Source organism: Danio rerio, chromosome 24 (genome assembly GCF_049306965.1).
Source record: "Danio rerio strain Tuebingen ecotype United States chromosome 24, GRCz12tu, whole genome shotgun sequence".
Lineage (NCBI taxonomy): Eukaryota > Metazoa > Chordata > Actinopteri > Cypriniformes > Danionidae > Danio > Danio rerio.
The window spans coordinates 5622166-5638431 of record NC_133199.1 but is presented as its reverse complement, the minus strand read 5'-3'; the positions used below and the strand labels follow the sequence as shown (position 1 = coordinate 5638431).

The 16266-nt window shown below is 35.9% G+C and overlaps 1 long non-coding RNA gene across 3 annotated transcripts in view; it reads left to right on the top strand.

Annotated features, from left to right (window-relative positions):
• The window catches only part of LOC137489281 (uncharacterized), a 380491-nt gene that overhangs the window by 194479 nt on the left and 169746 nt on the right, over nucleotides 1-16266 (top strand). For all 3 annotated transcript variants that reach the window (XR_012399683.1, XR_012399682.1, XR_011008686.2), the window contains one exon: nucleotides 4144-4244. This is a non-coding gene — a long non-coding RNA (uncharacterized lncRNA). The remainder of the gene's footprint in view (nucleotides 1-4143; nucleotides 4245-16266) is intronic.

The window sequence follows — 16266 nt, the reverse complement described above, 5'->3', positions numbered from 1 at the left end:
CTCAGAATTTGTTACGGCTAACTGTTGCAGGCTCATGGGTATTATGAGGCATTTTGTGCTCGGAACACAACAATTTATTCACTGCAGACATTAATTGTCACCCCCAACCCTCATCCATCAGCAAAGTTCTTTATCTCGTTTGCTTCCATTGTTCGTGAATCCATTGCAGTGTTTCTGTAAGCTTAACATTCGCCCTTCTGCAAACCCAACGTGTAACTGTTTGTCTTAAATAGCATGCCAAATACTAAGTGAGATAGCATCAGACTTCTTTTATGTGATTAGATACAATTTGAAGAAACTAGCTCAAGTTTTGTACATAAAAAGGTATGTAAAGTATGCCAAAATTCCAGATGTGGTCTAGTTATTACGAAGCATTATCAGTAAGAATTACATCTCTCAGTCATTTATTTTGCTAATAAAGTTGGGCTGGAATGACAGTACACTGCCAAATTGGTTGAGATGTTTACACTATTAAAATGTGAAACACCAGCATCTCTGATTTACATTTTAAGTGTATGTGCATAGCTGGCATTAAATATTTATAGGAAGCTGATGTTCTTGAGCATAACATCCTAATCTATTTAAAAATACATTCAAATCATGTTGTATTTTTAAGCAAGCCTAAAAGTTTAGTGTCTTTAAACTTTTTTAAAGACATTGTATTAACACATATTTTGGAAAAATGCTTTGAAATGCTTTAAAAACTACTTTTTTTTTTTTTTTTTTTTTTTTTTTTTTTTTACAAATGTCACCTCATTCTAACAGGGAAAACACCAACAATCAATAATGCATGATTATTTGGTGTCAAGGCTTTGCAATCAAAAAATGTAGTTATAATGGAAGTCAATGGGGCAAAAACAGCCACTAACAAAACGAAGGGGTAGTCATTTTGAACAGTACACAAGATTTAAATGTTTGTACCTTTTTAAGGCATGAAACCATGCACTGTCTGACTCACGACTCACGATTTATTTAAAGAAAATAGTCCACCCAAAATAAAAATTGTGTTATTTATTAATGTCACGTTATGCTGCGTTTACACCAGACGTGGATGAAGTGTCAAGCGTGAGTGATTTGCATGCTAAATCAATGCAAAGACTCGAATAGACATCCTGTGGCACGATTGATGTGGTTCATGTGAATGAAGTGGCGTGAATTAAATGTTTTGCGGGATTGACGCTCTTAACACACATTTCGTGCGAATCGCTCGAGTTTAAAAATCTGAACTTCAGCGGACATTCATGCCGCGATAACCAATCAGGAGCTTTGCATTGTGAGCGTGACTAGGATGTAGCGCTTGTTGTTAGTGTCCCAGGGGAAAGTCCTCCTGCCGACACCGGACAACAGTTCATCAAACTGGGCTTGGTTAAGTCGGAAGCACCGCTGAAAGCCTCCATTATCCAGGTAAAGTTTCTGGAGGAGTTGATGAACTCACAGAGCTGGATGAACCTCTGAATGGATCTAGTGGACTCAGACACGTCTCCAAACGAATTGACGTTGTTTTTCAGCCTTCCTAAAGCACTTAGACACAGCTATTCTCTCAATAAAATCCATGTTAGTCATTTAGCAACAAAGCTAGAGTCACTGGGCAAAAAAAAGGCCTCTGCTCCCTTATACTCCAAAGACAATCAGATTCTCAACCCCTTTAGAAATGTACCCAAAACAGATGAGATGTTTTCAGTGGTTTAGTCAGAAAAAATCAAGCTACGGAAATACATCTGAACACATAAAACAAAAATTTAGTTTGATCTCCACAGTGTCAGTATATTGCGCACAATCACGAGCACTATGCAGTATACAAATTTTAGATACACGATGCTCAAATGTATGTGATACAGTATATATGTTTTTAAAGTTATAGACTTCACAAGTGTAAGTACATTGCTTTTAACTGACTTACAACAGTAAGTTGAATCTTATACAACCAACACTATCTCACGGTAAATTTGTAACTTTTTGATTTAGTGGCTAATTCTTATGAATTCGTACAATCTTGTTCATACAGTTTACTACGATTTGCTCATCCTCCAATGACGGTTGGGTTTAGGGGTGGGGTTTGATGCCACACCTTCTTTTAAAAATCATACATTTTCATACGACGGAATTTTACACACTAAACTGACAAAAGATAAAATAATCATGTTTCCTCATGATATCGGACTGGTATAGCTTTAAAAAGTGAAGTTGAAACAAGGTTAACTTATTTGAATATTAAATTAACATAAAAACTGAGTATCTTGTCATAACGTTACATGATTGTGTATACATACTTCGCAATATACACTAAATAAAAATTTACAAAACGTTAAAACATTGGTAGAGGTGACTTTTTCAGTTTAGCAGATAGGTTGGAGTAGGTTTGGTTGAAATTAGTTAAAATCTGAAGTGTGTATATGATAATTGTTAACTTTGATAGGATGATTGGCAGGCTGACAAAATGGATGCCATGTGACAGACTCCCTTATGCGAAAGATCATTCATTTATTCATTTTACTTTGGATTAGTCCCTTACATATCAGGGGTCACCACAATAGGATTGAACCGCCACCTAATCATACATATGTTTTATGCATCTGATGCAATTCTAGATGCAACTCAGTACTGGGAAATACCCATACACTCTCATATTCACAAAAACTCATACAGTATGGGGAATTTAGTTAATCCAATTTACTTATACTGCATGTCTTTGGGCTGTGGTGGAAACCCGAGCACCCTAAAGAAACCCACGTTAACATAGGGAGAACGAGCAAACTCCACGTGGAAATGTTAACTGGCCAAGCCAGGACTCAAACCAGCGACCTTCTTGCTGTGAGGCCACAATGCTAACCACATGCAAAAGTAGAAAGAATAAAATGTTTTTCCTCAAAAAAACAGCGAGTGCATACTTTTTAAGACAAAGGAGAAGTTGGGTAACTGGGACACAATGTTTGTTTATGATAAACCATGATAAATGAACCACATCCTGACACAGGCGGAACATTATCTAAGATTTGAAAAGAAAACTCCATTAAGATATAGTGAGAAATAAGAACAGTTCCCTGTCAAACAAATAATAGGACACACATTATAGTCATTATTATAATGGTTTGACTGCTGCTGCTTGCATCCTGCAACTTAAATTGGCCGAAATGAAGCTCTCTGTGTAATTGGCTGAGATGTTTACACCGCTGAAATGATGTAACATCAGCATCTCTAATTTATATTTTAGGTGTAAGTGGGTACCAGATATTAAATATTGAAGGCACACTGATGGTCCTGTGGTGTGGCATGTCCTATTCATCTGAAGAATTTTAGATTATTATGCATGCAACTTTTATGTGCTTATATTTATTTAGATACCGCATTAAATATTTGTCATTTGTCAAGTCCGTGGAGGCCGAGATCGCATTGCAACAAATACTGCTAACAAATTTTCTGTGAACAGTGGCCAAAGCAGGGCTTCAGGGCTAATTTTAGCATCACTGCTTGAGGATTGTTAACAACTCTCGTCAACAACAGCTTGAAACAGTCCAGTTTTATTTTTAGCTCCTCTCTTGAGAGAAAACTATCTTTAATAAGAGAGATCAAGAAAATTAGCAGATTTCATTCATTATGTATTAAATTTGACCATTTAAAATGACAAAGAGGTTATGTTTTTATTTTGGTTCTGTATAAACTACAATATTATATTAACTTTTACACTGTAAGTGAAAATTATTATTATTATTATTTTTATTACATACAACATGAAAGAAAATAGGGAACACACATCTTAGATGTCAACTTTTATTATATGTCCATTCTGACTGTTGTCTAATATGTATAATAATTTGATAATTATAATATTATAATAATCTAATAATTTACGTTATAATATATACACACACACGCACAATAGTTCTGTTTGGTTCTGGAATCCGATTGGCTGATAGCCGTGAGATATTGAAGAAATATCAGCACTCGTACGGCGTCTTCACCATTGTTTATTACTCCGCCAATATGAGTGGCAAGCAGAGGTCTACAGTTTGACAACTATTGCAGCTGTTGGACAACATAATGAACTTTTGAGGCTTTTTTTTAGTCAAGAATGAAGTTGTGTAGATTGCAACTATGCAGTTTGTTTATAAGGAGAGTGACTATTTTAAATATTCATAATTTCAGGTATTCAGCGCGTTGGCGGCCAGCCTGCATACTGAGCAGAGCAAAGACGGTTGATGTTAAGCGTGTGTTTCAAACTACAGCTGAACATCATTACAGAACAGGTAAGAGACATTCTAAGTCGATCTCTCTCTTTTGTATGTTTTAGCGCTGTATTTATACCATAGTATTCGGGTAGTGTTTGCTTACTCTGGCTTTTTCGGGGTTAATTGTTGTGATCTCCTGATTGCAACAGAGAAATACTGGAAAATCTATGTAGACTGATGACGTTTCATGTCATATAGCCTTATAATTTTAGAACGTGAGCCTTAGAAAATCACATGTTTTGTCATCATTTTAGACATTACTCTAGAGAATCATTCAAATACTAGCTCTAAAGTTATGTTTTGAAGTAGCTGCTGTTCTAACGTCAGCTGCAGATGTGCATGAATGGTGGAAGAAAGTAGTTCCTCTTACAAAAGGGTTTTTGAGACTCCGTGTTTGATCTTCTTTTTTAAATACATGATTATGCCATCAAACTGTTGTATAAACGCAATATCACACTCGTATAGAAGTGCGATATGGCTGTATATCGTCTCTGGCGGGACACACATCTGTGTGTGTGTGTGTGTGTGTGTGTGAGAGCAATTTGACACGAGTATATATAATTATACATATGTACATATATATATATATATATATATATATATATATATATATATATATATATATATATATATATATATATATATATATATATATATATATATATTTATAATGGTCAGATTCTTTTAGTATACATTTGTACTAAGTTTGTAAATCATAAAATGTTAAATTACCACACAAATAATGGCCCAATTGGATTTTTTTTTAATTAAAGTGGTTTATTCTTGTGAGGGTGGAAATTGCAACAAAATACTTTCTGTAGCTTAAAATAATATAATAAAAGTAACATAAAAATAATAATTAATAAAAACAGGGCTGAAAGTATAGGATGGTACTGTCCATGACCATTGTAGCTCACATTATTAAAGGTAATTGGAGGCTGGCCTCATCTCTAGCTGTTTCCCAGTGTCTCGGTGTCCCTTTAGAAGACTTTGAGCTTTGTGCTATTAATCAGTCCAACAAGGCACAAAGTGGCTGCATCAGCAAAACCCTTCCCACAAACCAACAGGCCAAACAGAATCCCCAGCCAGTTCAATTGTCCAGTCCTATGTAATCTAATACCACAGCAAATACACAGAAACAGAGGGAGAGAAAGAGAGAGAAACTTCCCACATGTTTCTTAATATATATACAGTTAAAGTCAAAATGATTAGGCCTCCTGTGTTATTAGCCCCCTGCATCTTTTGTTCCTCAATTTCTGCTTAACGAAAAGAAGATTTTTTTTCAACACATCTAAACAAAATAGTTTAAATAAGTAATTTCTAATAAATAATTTATGTTATCTTTGCCATGATGACAATACATATTATTTTACTAGATATTTTATAAGATACTAGTTTTCAGCTTAAAGTGACATTTAGTCATTGTGTAACGATGGATTATTCTGTAGACAATATATGTATTTGCTTCTATGTTTAAAAAAAATAATAATAATAATTAAAAACTGCTTTTATTCATGCCAAAAAAAAAAAATATATTAGCTTTTCTCCAGAAGAAGAAGAAAAAAAATTATAGGAAATACTGTGAACAATTCCTCTCTCTGTTAAACATTATTGGCTAAATCATTTCTAAAAAATCAGCAGGACGGCTAATTATTTTGACTTCAGCTGTTTTGTTGTAAATGTATAAATTCAAGAAACTGTATAAAAGTCTTCTTCGATTGATTATTTGCCATAAGGTCCAAAAAAGAGTTATATATTTCAGCAGCAAAGACTATATATATAATGTCGAATGAAATAATGTTGTTTTAAGTACTTTTTTCAATTTCCTTTGAAGTATGAGCACGTATTAAGACTAGAATTATTGAGGGGCCATTTCAGAAAGTTCAGAATGAGTTCTTTCTTCTGGAAGACAAAAACTCAAACTTTCAAACACAATACAGGACAAGTAATATTTAAAAATAGCAAAGGGACCCTTTAAAGCAAAGGCAGCCTTCCTCCCTTGAGGTCTGCTTCTATAGAGTAATATTTCCAAAAATGACAATGAGCTTGAACACCTCTTCTTTCAGTCTGCTGAGTAAATCTAGAACCGGTCTTAATAATTGAATTAATGATGGCAGTTTTATTCGAATTTCCATGTTTTGTCATTTAAATGTGTCTATCCGACATTGGAGGCTGTAATATGATGATGGTTGCTTTAAATGGGGAAAATTTCAGCGAGAATTTTCCTCCTGAATATAAATCCAGTCAGGATAATAACTTCAGTTCCTCGCCATCAGTCTTTAGTCCTCCTGTGTGCGCCATAATTAACTGGCACCCAAAGGGAGTGCATACAAACTCTGTTTTGCAAGTCAATGGGACGGTAATTGTTGCTGGCGAGTTGAGGTCAGGACAGGGAAATAATTCGGTGGCTGTATTTGACTGTACTCATTGCTCAAGGGATCAGAGTTCTACAAAATGGCCTCTTTTTTTCGGTATTGCAATTTAGGCCCGATGCGTACGGATGCATGACCTCCCAGCGAGGAGAAGATCTAATTTGCTTTCGCTGCGTCCCTGCTCTCCTGAGACTGTTTAGAAAAGAAAAGGCCTGATTCAATAAAGGTCTTGCAAAACTTTGTCTTCCCCGTAGCGTCACTGCTATATTAATGCATGGAATATAAATGTGATTGTCTTCCATCCCAAATCAGTGTCAATTAATGGTTACAGAGAGGTATATCTTCTGCTGAAACTCAATCGAGTGCAACAGGGACCGCTCACTTGTTCGGTGCATTTGGCTCCAGGAATATTTTTATCATTTGTTTCCTCCATATGCAATAAAAGAGAGACGTTCTAAAGCAAACACTAAACCACTACTGAGACAAAGCAGACTATAAACTTTGATCTAAAGAAAACTGATTAAAAAGACAAATACAAGACATTACTGAAGAAATAATGGCGTGTCTATCTATCTATCTATCTATCTATCTATCTATCTATCTATCTATCTATCTATCTATCTATCTATCTATCTATCTATCTGTCTGTCTGTCTGTCTGTCTGTCTGTCTGTCTGTCTGTCTGTCTGTCTGTCTGTCTGTCTGTCTGTCTGTCTGTCTGTCTGTCTGTCTGTCTGTCTGTCTGTCTGTCTGTCTGTACATCTGTCTATTTGTCCTTCTATCTATCTATCTATCTATCTATCTATCTATCTATCTATCTATCTATCTATCTATCTATCTATCTATCTATCTATCTATCTATATCTATCTATCTATCTATCTATCTATCTATCTATCTATCTATCTATCTATCTATCTATCTATCTATCTATCTATCTATCTATCTATCTATCTATCTATCTATCTATCTGTCTGTCTGTCTGTCTGTCTGTCTGTCTGTCTGTCTGTCTGTCTGTACATCTGTCTATTAGTCCTTCTATCTATCTATCTATCTATCTATCTATCTATCTATCTATCTATCTATCTATCTATCTATCTATCTATCTATCTATCTATCTATCTATCTATCTATCTATCTATCTCTATCTATCTATCTATCTATCTATCTATCTATCTATCTATCTATCTATCTATCTGTCTGTCTGTCTGTCTGTCTGTCTGTCTGTCTGTCTGTCTGTCTGTCTGTCTGTCTGTCTGTCTGTACATCTGTCTATTAGTCCTTCTATCTATCTATCTATCTATCTATCTATCTATCTATCTATCTATCTATCTATCTATCTATCTATCTATCTATCTATCTATCTATCTATCTATCTATCTATCTATCTGTCTGTCTCTCTGTCTGTCTGTCTGTCTGTCTCTCTGTCTGTCTGTCTGTCTGTCTGTCTGTACATCTGTCTATTTGTCCTTCTATCTATCTATCTATCTATCTATCTATCTATCTATCTATCTATCTATCTATCTATCTATCTATCTATCTATCTATCTATCTATCTATCTATCTATCTATCTATCTATCTATCTATCTGTCTGTCTCTCTGTCTGTCTGTCTGTCTGTCTGTCTGTCTCTCTGTCTGTCTGTCTGTCTGTCTGTCTGTCTGTCTGTACATCTGTCTATTTGTCCTTCTATCTATCTATCTATCTATCTATCTATCTATCTATCTATCTATCTATCTATCTATCTATCTATCTATCTATCTATCTATCTATCTATCTATCTATCTATATCTATCTGTCTGTCTGTCTGTCTGTCTGTCTGTCTGTCTGTCTGTCTGTCTGTCTGTCTGTCTGTCTGTCTGTCTGTCTGTCTGTCTGTCTGTCTGTCTGTCTGTCTGTACATCTGTCTATTAGTCCTTCTATCTATCTATCTATCTATCTATCTATCTATCTATCTATCTATCTATCTATCTATCTATCTATCTATCTATCTATCTATCTATCTATCTATCTATCTATCTATCTATCTATCTATCTATCTATCTATCTATCTATCTATCTATCTATCTATCATCTGTAAAGTATTTTATCCTAAACAAATGTTGTTCTTTTGAACTTTCTCATCATAATACTAAAAAAAAGTTCAATAAATTTCCTATTTCACTTCACATGACAGTCATTTAGGACAGAACGGAGTTACACTAGTTGTCGCCTTGATGTGCTCGCCGATGTCTTCTGCATAGTCGCCGAGTAATATTAATTAATTTTAAAATATAATAATTTAATTGAAATATTTAATTGCAGTTCGTTTATTTTGTAGCTTAGCAATAAAACAAACAAATCAACAAAAACATTACGTCAAATTTGAATTGATGATCTGTTTTAAAGGCATTTAATCCTACCTTCTCCATTCTTCTCACTCTTATCTTAGATTTGATGGTGGGCCATATCAAAAGTAACAATGGGCCAACTTTGGCCTGCGGGCCCTACATGGGCGTCTCTGCTCTAGTGGTACCATGTAGGTCTAGCACTTTTTAGTTTGGACGATATTTGCTAATGGATAATATTAAAGTTGTTGTTTTTTTGTTTGTTTAAAACTGATTAAATCTACAGTAAATGTACAAGTCTTTAGACATTTGTTTATAAAGCATATCAAGAATGCCCATTGAAGATCAAGACACAAAATTTGTCTGACAATTTCTCCTGAACTGCCTGAGGATGAAAGGATTTCGAGACGGCAGAAATCTATTCTAGAAATCTATTGTCGAGTTTATCATCCTTTCAAGCATACAAGTCGTAGTGAGTGGAGGCCTTCATTCGAATCCAGACCTGCCTAAAGCGCTTTCCAATTCAGCCTGACATCTCGCATATTTACTGCATCCTGCTCAAAGAGGATGTAAAATCAAACAAATGAACTATGATAAGTGGAAAACCCAAACGCTCTCATTTGCCTGACAGAATACAAATGAGAATTCAGCCATTTGTGGTCACAGGAGTGTAAAGGCAGACATAATAAAATGAAGGTTTGCCTACAGGCTTCTTTATTCCCCGAGGTGAGAGTCAGACGTTGTGTTATTATAGGTCAACGCTTCATGCATCATGAACATACTTTCAAAAGTACAGTGTGTCTTCCATCTACAGATTCTTACTTTGAATTACTTTTTTCTAACAATCTTTTTTTTTCAAGTATTTACCAGAACATCCGCAATTACAGAAATGCCTAATGGCAGGGAGAAGTTGAAAGCCTAACCAAGGTTTATATAATTGCCTTCTATTTTTGAGGTTTTATGGGAAATGACTGTTAGCAGAACAGAGCGTTCATTATAAAAGCCGTACTGGCAGGCTTGAGGAGTGGGCAACTCTATGAACGAACCCCATTCTTCATACCCCAAAGAAGGTCAAACGTTTTTTTTTTTTCCTTATTATTTTTCTAGATTCAAGGAAGAAAGATAAAGAGAGATAACAACAGAGAGAAAACTTTCATTATATTTACAAAAAAAAAAAAAAATCAAATAAATAAAAATCACAAAGTTTATTCATACATATTCATCAAGATTTAGTGAGTCGAAAATTTGCAGCTCGCAAGAATAGCCGAGCTGCAAGACATATAAAAATTGAGCATATGTTGTTTATGACAACACAAATGCTTCTCAGATTAAATGTTTTACAGCTTACAGAAAGTTACAGTATTTGATAAAGAACTGTTAAGTAGTGTTCACTGATGACTATGGACTGTGATAAATAATGTATATGTACTGTCTAAATATAAAAGGATTTGAAAATTGACTGCTGTTGCTCTATCTATCTATCTATCTATCTATCTATCTATCTATCTATCTATCTATCTATCTATCTATCTATCTATCTATCTATCTATCTATCTATCTATCTATCTATCTATCTATCCATCCATCCATCCATCCATCCATCCATCCATCCATCCATCCATCCATCCATCCATCCATCCATCCATCCATCCATCCATCCATCCATCCATCCATCCATCCATCCATCCATCCATCCATCCATCCATCCATCCATCCAGTTGATTTAGCATGTTGCTAGCACTACAATATGCTGTTAGCACGATTTAACATGCATATTTCAATGTCTAGCCTGTTTCTAACATGACAAACTTTGATAGCATGTAGACAGCATTCTTTATCAATGTTGTTTGCATTTTTGCAGCATATTTTTAAAATGTTTATGGACATTGTTAGTGAAGCCTCCATGTTTTTACTAAGAACACTGTGAGCATATCTCTAGCCTGATAATTAGTTTTAGCGATGCACACTTTGTAGTTACTATATTTAAATGTTGTTGCTTGTTGATCATGTTGCTAGCATGTTTCTAGTATAAATTAGCAATCTGCTGGCACATTTAGCTAGGTCTAGTATACATTGAAAACCTGTGGAAGATTCCATCTAGCCTATAGCCATATTTCTGATATTGTTCTAGCTTAATTTAGCACAATGCCGACATGTTTTATGAATGTTTCTCTCTAGCATAACAATTATACTAGCTTTAGCAATTTACGCATTGTAGTTGCTATATTATAATGTTGTTGTTTATCATTTTGCTAGAATGTTCCTAATATAAATTAGCAATCTGCTTGCAAATTTAACTAGTATATATACATTGGAAACCATTTGTAGATTTTGTAGATCTAGCATGCAGCCATGTTTCTGATATTGTTCTAGCTTGATTTAGTACAATGCCAACATGTTTTGTGAATGTTTTTAATGTAAATTTGTACATTTCTAGCATGTTGATATCATAATTTAGCCTGCTGCTATCCTGTTTCTAGTATTTTTTAGTCTTGGGAAGCACTGATTTAACAGTTTGCGATGTTTCTAGAGTGAATTAGCGCATTTTTAGGATGGTTGTCACACATTTAGCATTAATTAACACATTGTGTGATGTTTTGACATGTTGTTAGCAGGATTTAGCAGATCATTAACCTTAGTCTAGATGTTATAATTTTATATATATATATATATATATATATATATATATATATATATATATATATATATATATATATATATATATATATATATATATATATATGATATGTATGTATGTATATACACACACAAACACACATACATGGTGGTTGGCCAGTAAGAAAATATCCAAAGCAAATTAACAGTCTTTGATGCACACTAAAAATAAAAAACACCTAAAATCTTAACAACCGTCCACTAAAGCACCACTAAAATGATCCTCAGACGAATGCAAAAACTTTAGTTTGACATTCTCCTCCATCATCTTTCCTTCACTCTGCTTCTCAGGAAAGTAAATTGTCATTAGCTTCTTTCAAGTGAGGAGAGTTTTCAAGGTGGAATTTCAGTTCGTTACATCTTCTCCCTCTCCAGGGAGTTTGTCCTCTGAGTGAATGCTCATTGGGAGACGGTAATTACTGTGGTTAAAAACAGATTCCAGGTAGCTTCGGTGTATTTTACCACTGTGCTTTGGGAAGGTTGAAGAGGTGGCATGATAACCGTGATGAAAGTGATTGTAACTTGCATGCAAATGAGTATATTTATAGGTCAGTGATAATATGGTTTGCGAAACTGGAGGAATGAGATGATTGCAATGATTTGTACGTTGAAGCGGATGTCTTATTGTTTTCTGAGAAACAGCACAGCACACCTGTGCCGCACACACCATGTGTTCGATTAATCATTACGGTCCGCTGCCAGGTCTCGCCACACACACAGTCATGAAAGTGATGATGAAGGAAAGAGAGATGAGAGATATCATTTATGAATTCACACAGCTTCCCACACCTGAGGCTTCCATTTGGAATTGCCAGTTTTTTTTTTTTTCAGTGGACACCTACCACCTCCACCCACTCCATACATATTTATGGATCTGATGTTTTGGTGTGTAAAAGATTTCCAACTGTGCCCAGCCAGCAGATGGATCTGTTTTTGCTTCATTTCCTCAACGTGGTGTACTGGTTCCTGTGTTACCACACTGAGGAAAGATGGAACTTTGAATTCTTTCTAGTGATTATTCCATGTTGTGTGTGCATGGCTGGGCCCAACACCTGAGAAATGTCTTTTTATGCAGTATCCATATGTAGGAATATGTAAAGCGGGCCGAAATCCAATTTTGTGTCACATGTTCATTACTGTGCATCTATATTTCTCCATTATCTATACTTTATTACATGGCTGCCTGGAATACTTGATTCTGATTGGTCAGTCATGACATTCCAATGTATGTTATTCTAAGATAATAACAATTAAAGCCTCATTGCCACTATGAGTGACTTGCAGCGGCAAATCATCAAGCCACTGTTCATTTCAGACGCGAGAGTGAGTGAGAGAGTAGTGGTGGTGTTATGGTGTGGGGGATATTTTCTTGGCACACTTTTGGGGCATTAGTAGCAATTGATCATCAAGTCAATGCCACAGCTTATCTGAGTATTGCTGCTAACCATGTCTATCCCTTTATAACCACAGTGTATACATCTTCTGATGGCTACTACCATCAGGATAACGTGCCATGTCTTAAAGTGCAAATCATCTCAGACTGGTTTCTTGAACATGATAATGAGTTCACTGTACTCAAATGGCCTCCACAGTCACTAGATCTGAACCCAATAAAGCACTTTTGGGATGTGGTGGAATAGGAGATTCACATCATGAATGTGCAGCCGACAAATCTGAAGCAACTGCGCAATGCTATCATGTCAAAATGGACCAAAATCTCTGAGGAATATTTCCACTACCTTGTTAAATCAATGCCATGATGGATTAAGGCGGTTCTGACGGCAAATCAGGGTCCTAGTAAGATTTACCTAATCAAGTAGATGGCAAGTGTACATATTTGATTTGGTTTGAAGAATCTTACAAAAGTAAACTTTTGGGGCTTTGTTTTGTCTCCTAAACACCTTCGAGCTACCGTTGGTATGTGGCGATTACTCAGATTCGTTCCTTGATTTTGTTTCTTATTAAACAGGGGCCAAACAAGTTAATAGCATCTTAAACAACAGCACAAGCCACGTGAATACACTGGTAAGTTGATTATTACCAGTACGATCACTTGCATAGAGATTTTAAAGACTTACAGGGAGTCTCACACCAGATGAGAAGCCCATTCGGTGTCTGTTTGCAGCATAAGAAAGTGACACGCTGCAGTGGTGCTTGTAGAAAAGGCTGTTTGCCAGTTAAGAAACTGTTCTTTTTTTTTTTTTTTTTCTCAGCCGCCATTGTTGTGTTTAAGGGGTAAATATAAGAGTCACACACATTTACAACCCTGCCTACTGCAGCATTGGAGTGTTTTCTAGTGGGAATATAGTTATTATAAAGTCAAATTGGCAGTTTATGTATGAGGAAACTGCTTTTATTAGCCAGACAATCTCAGGACATGCCGCTGGATCTCATTTCTTGCATCTCTGTTGTTTAAAATGTGATATATAATTCATCTTTGGTGTATCTAATAGTCAATTTTAGGATTTTTGAACTTATTTATTCTTAATTGTATTTTTTGGCAGACCGCAAAGATAATTTTTATAATTAATTTATGACTGTAAATAATGTAATATTACACTGATCCTGCGTGTTCGTGGAGGCGATCAGACTTCGTTGTGCGTTGTGTGGTGCTTAGCCTCCATGTTGTGTACTAAAATCCTTTAACGTACGGCAAGTCATTGATTATGCCTTACATATATGATTTGAAAATATACAATTTGTTTTAACCTTATGGGTTAAACAGAAATACAGCTTCTTATGTTACCATCTGAGTGAAAATCGAGTAGAAAAGCTACTTCTCCTTATTTCATACACAGTCCCTTTATTTTTTTTTAAATCTATTAAATATATGTCTGGCACTGACAGACCGATTGCTCATATGAATGTAATGATAAGCCTATTTGATGTGAATTCTTTGTCCATACCATGAATACTTGCATACTTAAGAAGTTGAGTTCCGCACCTCCACGATTGATTATACTGCAGATCTGTGGCTGCTTGGGTTTGGGCTTCTTTTGTGATGCTAATATTTGATGTCGGATCTCAGCAGAGGTGACTTGCTGTTGCCCAGAAACCTGTTTGGATCTGGCCTTTAGGTAGAGCTGTGCCTCATTACAGCGTCTTGAGCTCGTTATCGCTCGCACTCCATCCTCCGCTCTTTAATAATGCATCTACAGGTGAGCGGCCGCATCATTCTTAAATGTCTGCTGTTTGTCATCCTGCTCTTGTCCGTCTGGCCTGTGAACAATGGTTTCAAGCCTTTGGTTGTAATTCGACCCTCACATAGGAAGGATATGGTCAAATCTAGGCATACGAGAAACATTAAGCTACACAAGCACTTCTTAGAACATACAATGTCGGTGAACCAGAGAGAATGGCTTTTTATTTTATTCACGTTTCTAGGTTTGGCTCAAATGTAGAAAAAATAAAAGCAGTTCTAGACTATTAATGCTTGAGCAGAAGTGCTGTCTGTTTGATGCCCGCCGCTGTACTCCACTCCATTGGGTTGAGCAAATAAAAAAGTCTCTCTCGTGTCAGCGAGCTTTGAAAACCCAATTACTCCCAAGGAACAATTATTGTCTGTTTGTGCCAGGCTCCTCGAGTCTTCCGCTTCTGTTCATTTGAGACAAGGTAAAAACAGTGACACTGAGATGGAAAATGATTTCTGGCATGATTCACGTCGCTGTGTTATTCTATTTATGCCTGGTTAGATTAATAAGAAGGCATAAATATTTTGTTTATCTTTTTAAACGCAAACTCAAAGGCGCATAAATATTTCATGTAATCTTTTAAGGAATGGGGTACATACCCAGCAGTTTTATCATCATACAGCATCAGTAAAAAATTCAAGAATTCACATTCAGCTCATTATTTATACATCGCTTGTTTGGCATTCTGTCCCTGAGCTCAAGGGATCCCTGGGCTAAGGGGTGAGGAGAGGTTAAGCTCAGGTCTATCTCAAAACTCCCCCGCTGCTGAGGCTAAGGTGAACTTCCTGAGAGTAATGCTGCATTCACACCAGACGAGGAAGAAACGTCAAGTGCGAGTGATTTACATGTTAAGTCAATGCAAAAACGTGAATAGACATCCTGCAGCACAATACGTGCAAATGAGACTGCGCGAATGATGCGATCCATGCAAATAAAGCAGTGCAAGTTGAGCAATTGCGTATTGCATAAAAAGATAGCTTTTTTGCATGCCGCAGCCAGTGTTGCCAGATATAGCTGACTGATTCCAGCTCAAAAATTACCCAAAACCTGCTGAAATGCAAAAACAACCACTCAGACTTCCGAAGGCTATCTTAAGTGTTTCAAAAGTTGAGGGCCGAGAGGGCGGGGGGTGTCTGGGGCTGGGGGGCAAACCGTTGCAAAACCAGCCAAATTTTCACTATCCGCCTATGACAAAGCAGAAAAAGTTGGGACCATATGGAAAACGCAAAAAGGAAGTATTGATTTCCAAATTTACTTTGACTTGTATTTCATTGCAGACAATATAAACCCAAAATATTTCATGTTTGTCTAGTATCCTTCATTCCATTTGTCTTTTCAGACCTGCAACACATTCCTAAAAAAAGACAGGAGACAGGAGAAGTTTAGGGCTAGCAATCGGGTAAATTGGTTAAATTTTGATGTGATATGTGATTTGATGTGATTTGATACTGGTTTAGTCAACAGGTTATTGTAATTAT